The sequence below is a fragment of the Salvelinus alpinus genome, chromosome 25 (genome assembly GCF_045679555.1).
Source record: "Salvelinus alpinus chromosome 25, SLU_Salpinus.1, whole genome shotgun sequence".
Classification (NCBI taxonomy): domain Eukaryota; kingdom Metazoa; phylum Chordata; class Actinopteri; order Salmoniformes; family Salmonidae; genus Salvelinus; species Salvelinus alpinus.
Window position 1 is genome coordinate 45,700,708 of NC_092110.1, and position 18,389 is coordinate 45,719,096.

Sequence of the window (18,389 nt, forward strand, 5' to 3'; positions counted from 1 at the left end):
GGCAGCAGCTACTCTTCCTGGGGTTTATTATGGATCCCCATTAGTTCCTGCCAAGGCAGCAGCTACTCTTCCTGGGGTTTATTATGGATCCCCATTAGTTCCTGCCAAGGCAGCAGCTACTCTTCCTGGGGTTTATTATGGATCCCCATTAGTTCCTGCCAAGGCAGCAGCTACTCTTCCTGGGGTTTATTATGGATCCCCATTAGTTCCTGCCAAGGCAGCAGCTACTCTTCCTGGGGTTTGTTATGGATCCCCATTAGTTCCTGTCAAGGCAGCAGCTACTCTTCCTGGGGTTTATTATGGATCCCATTAGTTCCTGCCAAGGCAGCAGCTACTCTTCCTGGGGTTTATTATGGATCCCCATTAGTTCCTGCCAAGGCAGCAGCTACTCTTCCTGGGGTTTATTATGGATTCCCATTAGTTCCTGCCAAGGCAGCAGCTACTCTTCCTGGGGTTTATTATGGATCCCCATTAGTTCCTGCCAAGGCAGCATCTACTCTTCCTGGGGTTTATTATGGATCCCCATTAGTTCCTGCCAAGGCAGCAGCTACTCTTCCTGGGTTTTATTATGGATCCCCTTTAGTTCCTGCCAAGGCAGCAGCTACTCTTCCTGGGGTTTATTATGGATCCCCATTAGTTCCTGTCAAGGCAGCAGCTACTCTTCCTGGGGTTTATTATGGATCCCCATTAGTTCCTGTCAAGGCAGCAGCTACTCTTCCTGGGGTTTATTTTGGATCCCCATTAGTTCCTGCCAAGGCAGCAGCTACTCTTCCTGGGGTCCAGCAACATTAAAGCAGTTATATACAATACAAAATATCAAATGACATTACATATCACTTTTCACAACATATTAAGTGTTAGTTGAGGTTTAGGGTTTAGTGAATGATTTGTCCAAAAATACAATTACAAATATTTAGGACTAACTTATTCCTTGCCACCCACTCTGAAACTGACAACAGCTCTTTAAGTGTTGCAGTCATTTCAGTCGCTGTAGTAGCTGACACGTTTATCCACATTATAGCAGGGGGTGTAAAGTCATTACACATACTGTACGTCTTTCCGTCTGCAGACTGAACGATAATGTCAAAAGCCGAACTGAAGTCTAACAAAACAGCTCCCACAATCCTTTTATCAACATTTTCTCTCAGCCAATCATCAGTAATTTGTGTAAGTGCTGTGCTTGTTGAGTGTCCTTCGCTATAAGCTGAAAGTCTGTTGTCAATTTGTTTACTGTGAAATATCATTGTATCTGGTCAAACACCATTTTTCCCCAGAAGTTTACTACGGGTTGGTAACAGGCTGATTGGTCGGCTATTTTAGCCAGTAAAGGAGGCTTTACTATTCTTGGGTAGCAGAATGACTTTAGCTTCCCTCCAGGCCTGAGGGCAGATGCTCTCTAGAAGGCTTACATTGAAGATGTGGCAAATAGGAGTGGCAATCTCATCCACTATTATCCTCAGTATTTTTCCATCCAGATTGTCAGACCCCGGTGGCTTGTCATTGTTGATAGACAACAACAAAACATTCACCTCTTAACTGACTTTACGGTGTTCAAAAGTACATTTCTTATCTTTTCATAACTTGGATGTGTCAGATATACTGTGTGTCAGCGTGTGTTGCTGGCGTGGCTGGCATGTCATGCCCAAGTTTGCTTATCTTGCCAATAAAAAATGAAATAAAGTAGTTGTCAATATCAGTGGATTTTGTGAAGAATGATCTGATTCAAAGAGTGATGAATTTAAGGTGCTCCAAAGCTTTTTACTATCATTCGCTTTATCATTTATTTTTGTTTCATAGTATAGTTTATTTTTCATTTAGTTGAGTCACATGATTTCTTCATTTGCAGTATGTTTGCCAATCTGTTGTGCTGCCAGACTTATTTGCCTTTTGCCTCATCCCTCATCAATCCAAGGGGATTTAACAGTTTTTAGTACTTTTATTAAAGGGTGAATGCTTATTAGTAACTGGAATAAGCAACCTTTTGCCTCTTTCTCTCATCATTCTGGTTCCTCCTCATCACACCACAGACCAGCAAATATTCTTTACATCATCAACATATGAATCACTACAAAATATATTCTATGACCTCTATATTAGGCCTTTGGAACTTTGGTTTTCCTTAATGTATTTTTACATTTTTAATTTGACCTTTATTTAACTAGGCAAGTCAGTTAAGAACAAATTCTTATTTTCAATGACGGCTTAGGAACAGTGGGTTAACTGCCTTGTTCAGGGGCAGAACGACAGATTTGTACCATGTCAGCTCGGGGATTCGAACTTGCAACCTTTCCAACGCTCTAACCATTAGGCTACGCCCCAAATATGGCTACTATATTATGATCAATACATCCGATGGATTTGGATACTGCTTTAAAGCAAATTTCTGCTGCATTAGTAAAGATGTGATGATTACATGTTGATGATTTCATTCCTGTGCTGTTTGTAACTACCCTGGTAGATTGACTGACAACCTGAACCAAGTTTTTTCTTGAGTGGGCAGCTTGATGAAAGTCAGTCCAATATTGAAAATCACCCAGAAAATATACCTCTATGTTGATATCACATAGATTATCAAACGGATGGCGCCGGAGAGGAGCTGTTTTATTGGCTCTTAAACGTGTTATTTTCTTTGTTTTATTTTGTACATAATGTTGCTGCTACCTTCTTATGACCGAAAAGAGCTTCTGGACATTGATTTACTCACATTGAATTGGACAAAGAATTTTTCTTTAATGAGTCAGACAGCCAAACAGGCCCTCATCCCCGTCATTCGCAGGAGAAAGACACTGAGATTTCGCGGAAGGAGATCAGGTGCCTTGTAAGGATCAAGCGATGACTGGCTAATCTGCCTTTGCCATCTGTACTATTGGCCAATATACAATCGCTGGTTAATAAATTGGACGGACTAAAAACACGTACATCCTACCAACGGGACATTAAAAAACGTAATATCTTTTGTTTCACCGAGTCGTGGCTGAACGACAACATTAATTACATATAGCTGGCAGGTTACACTGTATCGGCAGGATAGAACAGCAGCCTCTGGTAAGACAAGGGGTGGCGGTCTATGTATATTTGTAAACAACAGCTGGTGCACAATATCTCAGGAAGTCTCGAGGTTTTGCTCTCCAGAGGTAGAGTATCTCATGATAAGCTGTAGACCACACTATCTACCTAGAGAGTTTTCATCTGTATTTATCGTAGTTGTCTACATACCACCACAGACTGACGCTGGCACTAAAACCGCACTCAACAAGCTGTATTCCGCCATAACCAAACAGGAAAACGCTCATCCAGAGGCGGCGCTCCTAGTGGCCGGGGGTTTTAATGCAGAGAAACTTACATCTGTTTTACCTCATTTCTATCAGCATGTTAAATGTGCAACCAGAGGGAAGAAAACTCTAAATCACCTTTACTCCACATACAGAGACCCATACGAAGCTCTCCCTCACCCTCCATTTGTCAAATCTGACTATAATTCTATCCTCCTGATTCCTGTTACAAGCAAAATGAAAGCAGGAAGTACCAGTGACGGTCTATAAAAAAGAGGTCAGAAGATGCTAAACTACAGGACTGTTTTGCTGCACAGACTGGAACATGTTCTGGGATTCTTCCGATGGCATTGAGGAGTACACCACATAAGTCACTGGCTTTATCAATAAGTGCATTGATGATGTCGTCCCCACAGTGACTCTGTACGTACATACTAGAGGCCGACCGATTAATCGGAATGGCCGATTAATTAGTGCAGATTTTCAAGTTTTCACAACAATCGGGAATCAGCATTTTTAGACACCGATCATGGTCGATTACATTGCACTCCACGAGGAGACTGCGTGACAGGCTGACTACCTGTTCTGCGAATGTAGCAAGGAGGTAAGGTGCTAGCTAGCATTAAACCTATCTTATTAAAAAACAATTATTAAAAAACAATCAATCCTAATATAATCACTAGTTAACTACACATGGTTGATATTACTAGTTTATCTAGCTTGTCCTGCGTTGCATATAATCGATGCGGTGCCTGTTAGTTTATCATTGAATCACAGCCTACTTCGCCAAACGGGTGATTTAAAAGCGCATTCGCGAAAAATGCACTGTCGTTGCACCAATGTGTACCTAACCATAAACATCAATGCCTTTCTTAAAATCAATACACAAGTATATATTTTTAAACCTGCATATTTAGTTAATATTGCCTGCTAACATTAATTTATTTAAACTAGGGAAATTGTGTCACTTCTCTTGCGTTCTGTGCAAGCAGAGTCAGGGTATATGCAGCAGTTTGGACCTCCTGGCTTGTTGCGAACTGTGTGAAGATCATTTCTTCCTAACAAAGACCGTAATAAATTTTCCAGAATTGTACATAATTATGACATAACATTGAAGGTTGTACAATGTAACAGGAATATTTAGACTGATGGATGCCACCCGTTAGATAAAATACGGAACGGTTCCGTATTTCTCTGAAAGAATAAACGTCTTGTTTTCGAGATGATAGTTTCCGGATTCGACCATATTTATGACCTAAGGCTCGTATTACTGTGTTATAACTAAGTCACTATTTTTGTTAGTGCAGGGTGAGCTGCACAAGGTGGACTTCCTCCTAGGGCACACCACCTCAGTGCTAACAGTATCTCTGGCTCATAGGCACATGATTACTAAATACAATATATGTGGGATCAGCAGAGGCATTCAGGGCAGTAAGACAGACATAAATTAGGTTACTTACAGTGTCTTCCTATGCCCCTGGGATAATTTACACTTGCTGGACCATTATGCCAACTCAGCGACACAATGGTAGGGATTAACTGAGCTGGGCTTGGTTCAATGATAAGTCATTTTCTCAACACTTCCTTATAATGCTGTGAAAGGATAGAGGAACACAAATGATTCGTGTGGATCCCATCCTCCTCAGAAAACGAGCTTTGTTTCCAGAAGGTTTTAAAATTGTCAATAAATGTTACACCCACAGAGCTGCAATAGTCTGGTAGCCAGTTATGCAGGGATAAAAGTCTGCTGAAATGTTCAATGCCTTGATTTAGGGATTGCAGAGGGACGGTTATTGTGAGGTGTTTGTTGGTGTCAAGCAGAGTCCCAATCAGTTCTTTACAATCCATCCTCAGCTGTTCTGACCTGCCCTTCATAATGTCATTGAATCCCACATGAACTATGACAGACTAAATTTCCTGATGCTGGTTTAAAATGTTTGGGAACAGCTTATTGATGTTCTGTACTCATGCTCCTGGATAGCACACCGTTTTTGCTCCAGGGACTGATACATTTCTCACCATTGAACTTCCCAATACAACGTCCGGAGAAGGGAATCGAGAAATCTGCCCATTCCTACCCCTCACACAATTCGTTGAACCTTTCACGGGTCCACGAGAAGCAGGATAGTGTATGCCTGCTGCTCCCGGCGACAGGTCCTCCCACAGCAGGCAGTTCTCCATCAGATCCAGAGAGAGCAGAGAGAGGGAAAGGAGCCAAACTGGACAACGAAGCCGCTGCTGGAGTCAGCGTGGTAGCAGCCAGCACAGCTGTCGCAGACACAGGCAGTCCCAGCCATGAAAGTGCAGGTGGATCAGGCACCAGTGCATCGAAGCTATTCCTTATGTCAATCTGATCCGAAACTCTCGCAGTCACTCCCTTCGGTTTCCACGACTTGTGACATGGGACAATCTTCTTATTGTTCTCAGTCTACTTCATTACAAGATTGAGGAAGATAAGCAGACGGAGACGACTTCCTTGGCAGGCTAGTTCCAGGTAGCACAGGCCATTGAATAGGGACAGACGGAGACGACTTCCTTGGCAGGCTAGTTCCAGGTAGCACAGGCCATTGAATAGGGACAGACGGAGAAGACTTCCTTGGCAGGCTAGTTCCAGGTAGCACAGGCCATTGAATAGGGACAGACGGAGACGACTTCCTTGGCAGGCTAGTTCCAGGTAGCACAGGCCATTGAATAGGGACAGACGGAGAGGACTTCCTTGGCAGGCTAGTTCCAGGTAGCACAGGCCATTGAATAGGGACAGACGGAGACGACTTCCTTGGCAGGCTAGTTCCAGGTAGCACAGGCCATTGAATAGGGACAGACGGAGAGGACTTCCTTGGCAGGCTAGTTCCAGGTAGCACAGGCCATTGAATAGGGACAGACGGAGAGGACTTCCTTGGCAGGCTAGTTCCAGGTAGCACAGGCCATTGAATAGGGACAGATGGAGACGACTTCCTTGGCAGGCTAGTTCCAGGTAGCACAGGCCATTGAATAGGGACAGATGGAGACGACTTCCTTGGCAGGCTAGTTCCAGGTAGCACAGGCCATTGAATAGGGACAGACGGAGACGACTTCCTTGGCAGGCTAGTTCCAGGTAGCACAGGCCATTGAATAGGGACAGACGGAGACGACTTCCTTGGCAGGCTAGTTCCAGGTAGCACAGGCCATTGAATAGGGACAGACGGAGACGACTTCCTTGGCAGGCTAGTTCCAGGTAGCACAGGCCATTGAATAGGGACAGACGGAGAAGACTTCCTTGGCAGGCTAGTTCCAGGTAGCACAGGCCATTGAATAGGGACAGACGGAGACGACTTCCTTGGCAGGCTAGTTCCAGGTAGCACAGGCCATTGAATAGGGACAGACGGAGAGGACTTCCTTGGCAGGCTAGTTCCAGGTAGCACAGGCCATTGAATAGGGACAGACGGAGACGACTTCCTTGGCAGGCTAGTTCCAGGTAGCACAGGCCATTGAATAGGGACAGACGGAGAGGACTTCCTTGGCAGGCTAGTTCCAGGTAGCACAGGCCATTGAATAGGGACAGACGGAGAGGACTTCCTTGGCAGGCTAGTTCCAGGTAGCACAGGCCATTGAATAGGGACAGACGGAGACGACTTCCTTGGCAGGCTAGTTCCAGGTAGCACAGGCCATTGAATAGGGACAGACGGAGACGACTTCCTTGGCAGGCTAGTTCCAGGTAGCACAGGCCATTGAATAGGGACAGACGGAGACGACTTCCTTGGCAGGCTAGTTCCAGGTAGCACAGGCCATTGAATAGGGACAGACGGAGACGACTTCCTTGGCAGGCTAGTTCCAGGTAGCACAGGCCATTGAATAGGGACAGACGGAGAAGACTTCCTTGGCAGGCTAGTTCCAGGTAGCACAGGCCATTGAATAGGGACAGACGGAGAAGACTTCCTTGGCAGGCTAGTTCCAGGTAGCACAGGCCATTGAATAGGGACAGACGGAGAAGACTTCCTTGGCAGGCTAGTTCCAGGTAGCACAGGCCATTGAATAGGGACAGACGGAGAAGACTTCCTTGGCAGGCTAGTTCCAGGTAGCACAGGCCATTGAATAGGGACAGACGGAGACGACTTCCTTGGCAGGCTAGTTCCAGGTAGCACAGGCCATTGAATAGGGACAGACGGAGACGACTTCCTTGGCAGGCTAGTTCCAGGTAGCACAGGCCATTGAATAGGGACAGACGGAGAAGACTTCCTTGGCAGGCTAGTTCCAGGTAGCACAGGCCATTGAATAGGGACAGACGGAGACGACTTCCTTGGCAGGCTAGTTCCAGGTAGCACAGGCCATTGAATAGGGACAGACGGAGACGACTTCCTTGGCAGGCTAGTTCCAGGTAGCACAGGCCATTGAATAGGGACAGACGGAGAAGACTTCCTTGGCAGGCTAGTTCCAGGTAGCACAGGCCATTGAATAGGGACAGACGGAGAAGACTTCCTTGGCAGGCTAGTTCCAGGTAGCACAGGCCATTGAATAGGGACAGACGGAGAAGACTTCCTTGGCAGGCTAGTTCCAGGTAGCACAGGCCATTCGAATAGGGACAGACGGAGAAGACTTCCTTGGCAGGCTAGTTCCAGGTAGCACAGGCCATTCGAATAGGGACAGACGGAGACGACTTCCTTGGCAGGCTAGTTCCAGGTAGCACAGGCCATTGAATAGGGACAGACGGAGAAGACTTCCTTGGCAGGCTAGTTCCAGGTAGCACAGGCCATTGAATAGGGACAGACGGAGACGACTTCCTTGGCAGGCTAGTTCCAGGTAGCACAGGCCATTGAATAGGGACAGACGGAGAAGACTTCCTTGGCAGGCTAGTTCCAGGTAGCACAGGCCATTGAATAGGGACAGACGGAGAAGACTTCCTTGGCAGGCTAGTTCCAGGTAGCACAGGCCATTGAATAGGGACAGACGGAGACGACTTCCTTGGCAGGCTAGTTCCAGGTAGCACAGGCCATTGAATAGGGACAGACGGAGACGACTTCCTTGGCAGGCTAGTTCCAGGTAGCACAGGCCATTGAATAGGGACAGACGGAGACGACTTCCTTGGCAGGCTAGTTCCAGGTAGCACAGGCCATTGAATAGGGACAGACGGAGAAGACTTCCTTGGCAGGCTAGTTCCAGGTAGCACAGGCCATTGAATAGGGACAGACGGAGACGACTTCCTTGGCAGGCTAGTTCCAGGTAGCACAGGCCATTGAATAGGGACAGACGGAGAAGACTTCCTTGGCAGGCTAGTTCCAGGTAGCACAGGCCATTGAATAGGGACAGACGGAGAAGACTTCCTTGGCAGGCTAGTTCCAGGTAGCACAGGCCATTGAATAGGGACAGACGGAGAAGACTTCCTTGGCAGGCTAGTTCCAGGTAGCACAGGCCATTGAATAGGGACAGACGGAGAAGACTTCCTTGGCAGGCTAGTTCCAGGTAGCACAGGCCATTGAATAGGGACAGACGGAGAAGACTTCCTTGGCAGGCTAGTTCCAGGTAGCACAGACCATTGAATAGGGACAGACGGAGAAGACTTCCTTGGCAGGCTAGTTCCAGGTAGCACAGACCATTGAATAGGGACAGACGGAGAAGACTTCCTTGGCAGGCTAGTTCCAGGTAGCACAGGCCATTGAATAGGGACAGACGGAGAAGACTTCCTTGGCAGGCTAGTTCCAGGTAGCACAGGCCATTCGAATAGGGACAGACGGAGAAGACTTCCTTGGCAGGCTAGTTCCAGGTAGCACAGGCCATTCGAATAGGGACAGACGGAGAAGACTTCCTTGGCAGGCTAGTTCCAGGTAGCACAGGCCATTGAATAGGGACAGACGGAGAAGACTTCCTTGGCAGGCTAGTTCCAGGTAGCACAGGCCATTGAATAGGGACAGACGGAGAAGACTTCCTTGGCAGGCTAGTTCCAGGTAGCACAGGCCATTGAATAGGGACAGACGGAGAAGACTTCCTTGGCAGGCTAGTTCCAGGTAGCACAGGCCATTGAATAGGGACAGACGGAGAAGACTTCCTTGGCAGGCTAGTTCCAGGTAGCACAGGCCATTGAATAGGGACAGACGGAGAAGACTTCCTTGGCAGGCTAGTTCCAGGTAGCACAGGCCATTGAATAGGGACAGACGGAGAAGACTTCCTTGGCAGGCTAGTTCCAGGTAGCACAGGCCATTGAATAGGGACAGACGGAGAAGACTTCCTTGGCAGGCTAGTTCCAGGTAGCACAGGCCATTGAATAGGGACAGACGGAGAAGACTTCCTTGGCAGGCTAGTTCCAGGTAGCACAGGCCATTGAATAGGGACAGACGGAGAAGACTTCCTTGGCAGGCTAGTTCCAGGTAGCACAGGCCATTGAATAGGGACAGATGGAGACGACTTCCTTGGCAGGCTAGTTCCAGGTAGCACAGGCCATTGAATAGGGACAGACGGAGAAGACTTCCTTGGCAGGCTAGTTCCAGGTAGCACAGGCCATTGAATAGGGACAGACGGAGAAGACTTCCTTGGCAGGCTAGTTCCAGGTAGCACAGGCCATTGAATAGGGACAGACGGAGAAGACTTCCTTGGCAGGCTAGTTCCAGGTAGCACAGGCCATTGAATAGGGACAGACGGAGAAGACTTCCTTGGCAGGCTAGTTCCAGGTAGCACAGGCCATTGAATAGGGACAGATGGAGACGACTTCCTTGGCAGGCTAGTTCCAGGTAGCACAGGCCATTCGAATAGGGACAGATGGAGACGACTTCCTTGGCAGGCTAGTTCCAGGTAGCACAGGCCATTGAATAGGGACAGACGGAGAAGACTTCCTTGGCAGGCTAGTTCCAGGTAGCACAGGCCATTGAATAGGGACAGATGGAGACGACTTCCTTGGCAGGCTAGTTCCAGGTAGCACAGGCCATTGAATAGGGACAGACGGAGAAGACTTCCTTGGCAGGCTAGTTCCAGGTAGCACAGGCCATTGAATAGGGACAGATGGAGACGACTTCCTTGGCAGGCTAGTTCCAGGTAGCACAGGCCATTCGAATAGGGACAGATGGAGACGACTTCCTTGGCAGGCTAGTTCCAGGTAGCACAGGCCATTCAGATAGGGAAAGATGGAGAGGACTTCCTTGGCAGGCTAGTTCCAGGTAGCACAGGTCATTCGAATAGGGACAGATGGTGAGGACTTCCTTGGCAGGCTAGTTCCAGGTAGCACAGGCCATTCGAATAGGGACAGATGCTGAGGACTTCCTTGGCAGGCTAGTTCCAGGTAGCACAGGCCAATCGAATAGGGAAAGATGGAGAGGACTTTCTTGGCAGGCTAGTTCCAGGTAACACAGGCCATTCAGATAGGGACAGATGGAGAGGACTTCCTTGGCAGGCTAGTTCCAGGTAGCACAGGCCATTCAGATAGGGACAGATGGAGAGGACTTCCTTGGCAGGCTAGTTCCAGGTAGCACAGGCCATTGAATAGGGACAGACGGAGAAGACTTCCTTGGCAGGCTAGTTCCAGGTAGCACAGGCCATTGAATAGGGACAGACGGAGAAGACTTCCTTGGCAGGCTAGTTCCAGGTAGCACAGACCATTGAATAGGGACAGACGGAGAAGACTTCCTTGGCAGGCTAGTTCCAGGTAGCACAGACCATTGAATAGGGACAGACGGAGAAGACTTCCTTGGCAGGCTAGTTCCAGGTAGGACAGACCATTGAATAGGGACAGACGGAGAAGACTTCCTTGGCAGGCTAGTTGCAGGTAGCACAGGCCATTGAATAGGGACAGACGGAGAAGACTTCCTTGGCAGGCTAGTTCCAGGTAGCACAGGCCATTGAATAGGGACAGACGGAGAAGACTTCCTTGGCAGGCTAGTTCCAGGTAGCACAGGCCATTCGAATAGGGACAGACGGAGAAGACTTCCTTGGCAGGGTGGTCCAGGTAGCACAGGCCATTGAATAGGGACAGACGGAGAAGACTTCCTTGGCAGGCTAGTTCCAGGTAGCACAGGCCATTGAATAGGGACAGACGGAGAAGACTTCCTTGGCAGGCTAGTTCCAGGTAGCACAGGCCATTGAATAGGGACAGACGGAGAAGACTTCCTTGGCAGGCTAGTTCCAGGTAGCACAGGCCATTGAATAGGGACAGACGGAGAAGACTTCCTTGGCAGGCTAGTTCCAGGTAGCACAGGCCATTGAATAGGGACAGACGGAGAAGACTTCCTTGGCAGGCTAGTTCCAGGTAGCACAGGCCATTGAATAGGGACAGACGGAGAAGACTTCCTTGGCAGGCTAGTTCCAGGTAGCACAGGCCATTCGAATAGGGACAGATGGAGACGACTTCCTTGGCAGGCTAGTTCCAGGTAGCACAGGCCATTCAGATAGGGAAAGATGGAGAGGACTTCCTTGGCAGGCTAGTTCCAGGTAGCACAGGTCATTCGAATAGGGACAGATGGTGAGGACTTCCTTGGCAGGCTAGTTCCAGGTAGCACAGGCCATTCGAAAAGGGACAGATGCTGAGGACTTCCTTGGCAGGCTAGTTCCAGGTAGCACAGGCCAATCGAATAGGGAAAGATGGAGAGGACTTTCTTGGCAGGCTAGTTCCAGGTAACACAGGCCATTCAGATAGGGACAGATGGAGAGGACTTCCTTGGCAGGCTAGTTCCAGGTAGCACAGGCCATTGAATAGGGACAGACGGAGAAGACTTCCTTGGCAGGCTAGTTCCAGGTAGCACAGGCCATTGAATAGGGACAGACGGAGAAGACTTCCTTGGCAGGCTAGTTCCAGGTAGCACAGGCCATTGAATAGGGACAGACGGAGAAGACTTCCTTGGCAGGCTAGTTCCAGGTAGCACAGGCCATTGAATAGGGACAGACGGAGAAGACTTCCTTGGCAGGCTAGTTCCAGGTAGCACAGGCCATTGAATAGGGACAGACGGAGAAGACTTCCTTGGCAGGCTAGTTCCAGGTAGCACAGGCCATTGAATAGGGACAGACGGAGAAGACTTCCTTGGCAGGCTAGTTCCAGGTAGCACAGGCCATTGAATAGGGACAGACGGAGAAGACTTCCTTGGCAGGCTAGTTCCAGGTAGCACAGGCCATTGAATAGGGACAGATGGAGACGACTTCCTTGGCAGGCTAGTTCCAGGTAGCACAGGCCATTGAATAGGGACAGACGGAGAAGACTTCCTTGGCAGGCTAGTTCCAGGTAGCACAGGCCATTGAATAGGGACAGACGGAGAAGACTTCCTTGGCAGGCTAGTTCCAGGTAGCACAGGCCATTGAATAGGGACAGACGGAGAAGACTTCCTTGGCAGGCTAGTTCCAGGTAGCACAGGCCATTGAATAGGGACAGACGGAGAAGACTTCCTTGGCAGGCTAGTTCCAGGTAGCACAGGCCATTGAATAGGGACAGATGGAGACGACTTCCTTGGCAGGCTAGTTCCAGGTAGCACAGGCCATTCGAATAGGGACAGATGGAGACGACTTCCTTGGCAGGCTAGTTCCAGGTAGCACAGGCCATTGAATAGGGACAGACGGAGAAGACTTCCTTGGCAGGCTAGTTCCAGGTAGCACAGGCCATTCGAATAGGGACAGATGGAGACGACTTCCTTGGCAGGCTAGTTCCAGGTAGCACAGGCCATTGAATAGGGACAGACGGAGAAGACTTCCTTGGCAGGCTAGTTCCAGGTAGCACAGGCCATTGAATAGGGACAGATGGAGACGACTTCCTTGGCAGGCTAGTTCCAGGTAGCACAGGCCATTGAATAGGGACAGACGGAGAAGACTTCCTTGGCAGGCTAGTTCCAGGTAGCACAGGCCATTGAATAGGGACAGATGGAGACGACTTCCTTGGCAGGCTAGTTCCAGGTAGCACAGGCCATTCGAATAGGGACAGATGGAGACGACTTCCTTGGCAGGCTAGTTCCAGGTAGCACAGGCCATTCAGATAGGGAAAGATGGAGAGGACTTCCTTGGCAGGCTAGTTCCAGGTAGCACAGGTCATTCGAATAGGGACAGATGGTGAGGACTTCCTTGGCAGGCTAGTTCCAGGTAGCACAGGCCATTCGAATAGGGACAGATGCTGAGGACTTCCTTGGCAGGCTAGTTCCAGGTAGCACAGGCCAATCGAATAGGGAAAGATGGAGAGGACGTTCTTGGCAGGCTAGTTCCAGGTAACACAGGCCATTCAGATAGGGACAGATGGTGAGGACTTCCTTGGCAGGCTAGTTCCAGGTAGCACAGGCCATTCAGATAGGGACAGATGTAGAGGACTTCCTTGGCAGGCTAGTTCCAGGTAGCACAGGCCATTCGAATAGGGACAGATGGAGAGGACTTCCTTGGCAGACTAGTTCCAGGTAGCACAGGCCATTCAGATAGGGACAGATGGAGAGGACTTCCTTGGCAGGCTAGTTCCAGGTAGCACAGGCCAATCGAATAGGGAAAGATGGAGAGGACTTTCTTGGCAGGCTAGTTCCAGGTAACACAGGCCATTCAGATAGGGACAGATGGAGAGGACTTCCTTGGCAGGCTAGTTCCAGGTAGCACAGGCCATTCGAATAGGGCCAGATGGAGAGGAGTTCCTTGGCAGACTAGTTCCAGGTAGCACAGGCCATTCAGATAGGGACAGATGGAGAGGACTTCCTTGGCAGACTAGTTCCAGGTAGCACAGGCCATTCAGATAGGGACAGATGGAGAGGACTTCCTTGGCAGACTAGTTCCAGGTAGCACAGGCCATTGAATAGGGACAGACGGAGAAGACTTCCTTGGCAGGCTAGTTCCAGGTAGCACAGGCCATTGAATAGGGACAGATGGAGACGACTTCCTTGGCAGGCTAGTTCCAGGTAGCACAGGCCATTCGAATAGGGACAGATGGAGACGACTTCCTTGGCAGGCTAGTTCCAGGTAGCACAGGCCATTCAGATAGGGAAAGATGGAGAGGACTTCCTTGGCAGGCTAGTTCCAGGTAGCACAGGTCATTCGAATAGGGACAGATGGTGAGGACCTCCTTGGCAGGCTAGTTCCAGGTAGCACAGGCCATTCGAATAGGGACAGATGCTGAGGACTTCCTTGGCAGGCTAGTTCCAGGTAGCACAGGCCAATCGAATAGGGAAAGATGGAGAGGACTTTCTTGGCAGGCTAGTTCCAGGTAACACAGGCCATTCAGATAGGGACAGATGGAGAGGACTTCCTTGGCAGGCTAGTTCCAGGTAGCACAGGCCATTCAGATAGAGACAGATGGAGAGGACTTCCTTGGCAGGCTAGTTCCAGGTAGCACAGGCCATTCGAATAGGGACAGATGGAGAGGACTTCCTTGGCAGACTAGTTCCAGGTAGCACAGGCCATTCAGATAGGGACAGATGGAGAGGACTTCCTTGGCAGGCTAGTTCCAGGTAGCACAGGCCAATCGAATAGGGAAAGATGGAGAGGACTTTCTTGGCAGGCTAGTTCCAGGTAACACAGGCCATTCAGATAGGGACAGATGGAGAGGACTTCCTTGGCAGGCTAGTTCCAGGTAGCACAGGCCATTCGAATAGGGCCAGATGGAGAGGACTTCCTTGGCAGACTAGTTCCAGGTAGCACAGGCCATTCCGATAGGGACAGATGGAGAGGACTTCCTTGGCAGACTAGTTCCAGGTAGCACAGGCCATTGAATAGGGACAGATGGAGAAGACTTCCTTGGCAGGCTAGTTCCAGGTAGCACAGGCCATTGAATAGGGACAGATGGAGACGACTTCCTTGGCAGGCTAGTTCCAGGTAGCACAGGCCATTGAATAGGGACAGATGGAGACGACTTCCTTGGCAGGCTAGTTCCAGGTAGCACAGGCCATTGAATAGGGACAGATGGAGACGACTTCCTTGGCAGGCTAGTTCCAGGTAGCACAGGCCATTGAATAGGGACAGATGGAGAAGACTTCCTTGGCAGGCTAGTTCCAGGTAGCACAGGCCATTGAATAGGGACAGATGGAGACGACTTCCTTGGCAGGCTAGTTCCAGGTAGCACAGGCCATTGAATAGGGACAGACGGAGAAGACTTCCTTGGCAGGCTAGTTCCAGGTAGCACAGGCCATTGAATAGGGACAGATGGAGACGACTTCCTTGGCAGGCTAGTTCCAGGTAGCACAGGCCATTCGAATAGGGACAGATGGAGACGACTTCCTTGGCAGGCTAGTTCCAGGTAGCACAGGCCATTCAGATAGGGAAAGATGGAGAGGACTTCCTTGGCAGGCTAGTTCCAGGTAGCACAGGTCATTCGAATAGGGACAGATGGTGAGGACTTCCTTGGCAGGCTAGTTCCAGGTAGCACAGGCCATTCGAATAGGGACAGATGCTGAGGACTTCCTTGGCAGGCTAGTTCCAGGTAGCACAGGCCAATCGAATAGGGAAAGATGGAGAGGACTTCCTTGGCAGGCTAGTTCCAGGTAGCACAGGCCATTCAGATAGGGACAGATGGAGAGGACTTCCTTGGCAGGCTAGTTCCAGGTAGCACAGGCCATTCGAATAGGGACAGATGGAGAGGACTTCCTTGGCAGACTAGTTCCAGGTAGCACAGGCCATTCAGATAGGGACAGATGGAGAGGACTTCCTTGGCAGGCTAGTTCCAGGTAGCACAGGCCAATCGAATAGGGAAAGATGGAGAGGACTTTCTTGGCAGGCTAGTTCCAGGTAACACAGGCCATTCAGATAGGGACAGATGGAGAGGACTTCCTTGGCAGGCTAGTTCCAGGTAGCACAGGCCATTCGAATAGGGCCAGATGGAGAGGACTTCCTTGGCAGACTAGTTCCAGGTAGCACAGGCCATTCAGATAGGGACAGATGGAGAGGACTTCCTTGGCAGACTAGTTCCAGGTAGCACAGGCCATTCAGATAGGGACAGATGGAGAGGACTTCCTTGGCAGGCTAGTTCCAGGTAGCACAGGCCAATCGAATAGGGAAAGATGGAGAGGACTTTCTTGGCAGGCTAGTTCCAGGTAACACAGGCCATTCAGATAGGGACAGATGGAGAGGACTTCCTTGGCAGGCTAGTTCCAGGTAGCACAGGCCATTCGAATAGGGCCAGATGGAGAGGACTTCCTTGGCAGACTAGTTCCAGGTAGCACAGGCCATTCCGATAGGGACAGATGGAGAGGACTTCCTTGGCAGACTAGTTCCAGGTAGCACAGGCCATTGAATAGGGACAGATGGAGAAGACTTCCTTGGCAGGCTAGTTCCAGGTAGCACAGGCCATTGAATAGGGACAGATGGAGACGACTTCCTTGGCAGGCTAGTTCCAGGTAGCACAGGCCATTGAATAGGGACAGATGGAGACGACTTCCTTGGCAGGCTAGTTCCAGGTAGCACAGGCCATTGAATAGGGACAGATGGAGACGACTTCCTTGGCAGGCTAGTTCCAGGTAGCACAGGCCATTGAATAGGGACAGATGGAGAAGACTTCCTTGGCAGGCTAGTTCCAGGTAGCACAGGCCATTGAATAGGGACAGATGGAGACGACTTCCTTGGCAGGCTAGTTCCAGGTAGCACAGGCCATTGAATAGGGACAGACGGAGAAGACTTCCTTGGCAGGCTAGTTCCAGGTAGCACAGGCCATTGAATAGGGACAGATGGAGACGACTTCCTTGGCAGGCTAGTTCCAGGTAGCACAGGCCATTCGAATAGGGACAGATGGAGACGACTTCCTTGGCAGGCTAGTTCCAGGTAGCACAGGCCATTCAGATAGGGAAAGATGGAGAGGACTTCCTTGGCAGGCTAGTTCCAGGTAGCACAGGTCATTCGAATAGGGACAGATGGTGAGGACTTCCTTGGCAGGCTAGTTCCAGGTAGCACAGGCCATTCGAATAGGGACAGATGCTGAGGACTTCCTTGGCAGGCTAGTTCCAGGTAGCACAGGCCAATCGAATAGGGAAAGATGGAGAGGACTTCCTTGGCAGGCTAGTTCCAGGTAGCACAGGCCATTCAGATAGGGACAGATGGAGAGGACTTCCTTGGCAGGCTAGTTCCAGGTAGCACAGGCCATTCGAATAGGGACAGATGGAGAGGACTTCCTTGGCAGACTAGTTCCAGGTAGCACAGGCCATTCAGATAGGGACAGATGGAGAGGACTTCCTTGGCAGGCTAGTTCCAGGTAGCACAGGCCAATCGAATAGGGAAAGATGGAGAGGACTTTCTTGGCAGGCTAGTTCCAGGTAACACAGGCCATTCAGATAGGGACAGATGGAGAGGACTTCCTTGGCAGGCTAGTTCCAGGTAGCACAGGCCATTCGAATAGGGCCAGATGGAGAGGACTTCCTTGGCAGACTAGTTCCAGGTAGCACAGGCCATTCAGATAGGGACAGATGGAGAGGACTTCCTTGGCAGACTAGTTCCAGGTAGCACAGGCCATTCAGATAGGGACAGATGGAGAGGACTTCCTTGGCAGACTAGTTCCAGGTAGCACAGGCCATTCAGATAGGGACAGATGGAGAGGACTTCCTTGGCAGACTAGTTCCAGGTAGCACAGGCCATTCAGATAGGGACAGATGGAGAGGACTTCCTTGGCAGGCTAGTTCCAGGTAGCACAGGCCATTCAGATAGGGACAGATGGAGAGGACTTCCTTGGCAGGCTAGTTCCAGGTAGCACAGGCCATTCGAATAGGGACAGATGGAGAGGACTTCCTTGGCAGACTAGTTCCAGGTAGCACAGGCCATTCAGATTGGGACAGATAGAGAGGACTTCCTTGGCAGACTAGTTCCAGGTAGCACAGGCCATTCAGATAGGGACAGATGGAGAGGACTTCCTTGGCAGGCTAGTTCCAGGTAGCACAGGCCAATCAGATAGGGACAGATGGAGAGGACTGCCTTGGCAGGCTAGTTCCAGGTAGCACAGGCCATTCAGATAGGGACAGATGGAGAGGACTTCCTTGGCAGGCTAGTTCCAGGTAGCACAGGCCATTCGAATAGGGCCAGATGGAGAGGACTTCCTTGGCAGGCTAGTTCCAGGTAGCACAGGCCATTCGAATAGGGACAGATGGAGAGGACTTCCTTGGCAGACTAGTTCCAGGTAGCACAGGCCATTCAGATAGGGACAGATGGAGAGGACTTCCTTGGCAGACTAGTTCCAGGTAGCACAGGCCATTCAGATAGGGACAGATGGAGAGGACTTCCTTGGCAGACTAG

The 18,389-nt window shown here is 49.9% G+C and overlaps 1 protein-coding gene across 5 annotated transcripts in view; it reads left to right on the forward strand.

The window, feature by feature from the left end:
* The window catches only part of LOC139554034 (attractin-like), a 233,635-nt gene that overhangs the window by 36,186 nt on the left and 179,060 nt on the right, over positions 1-18,389 (forward strand). The window lies entirely within an intron of this gene.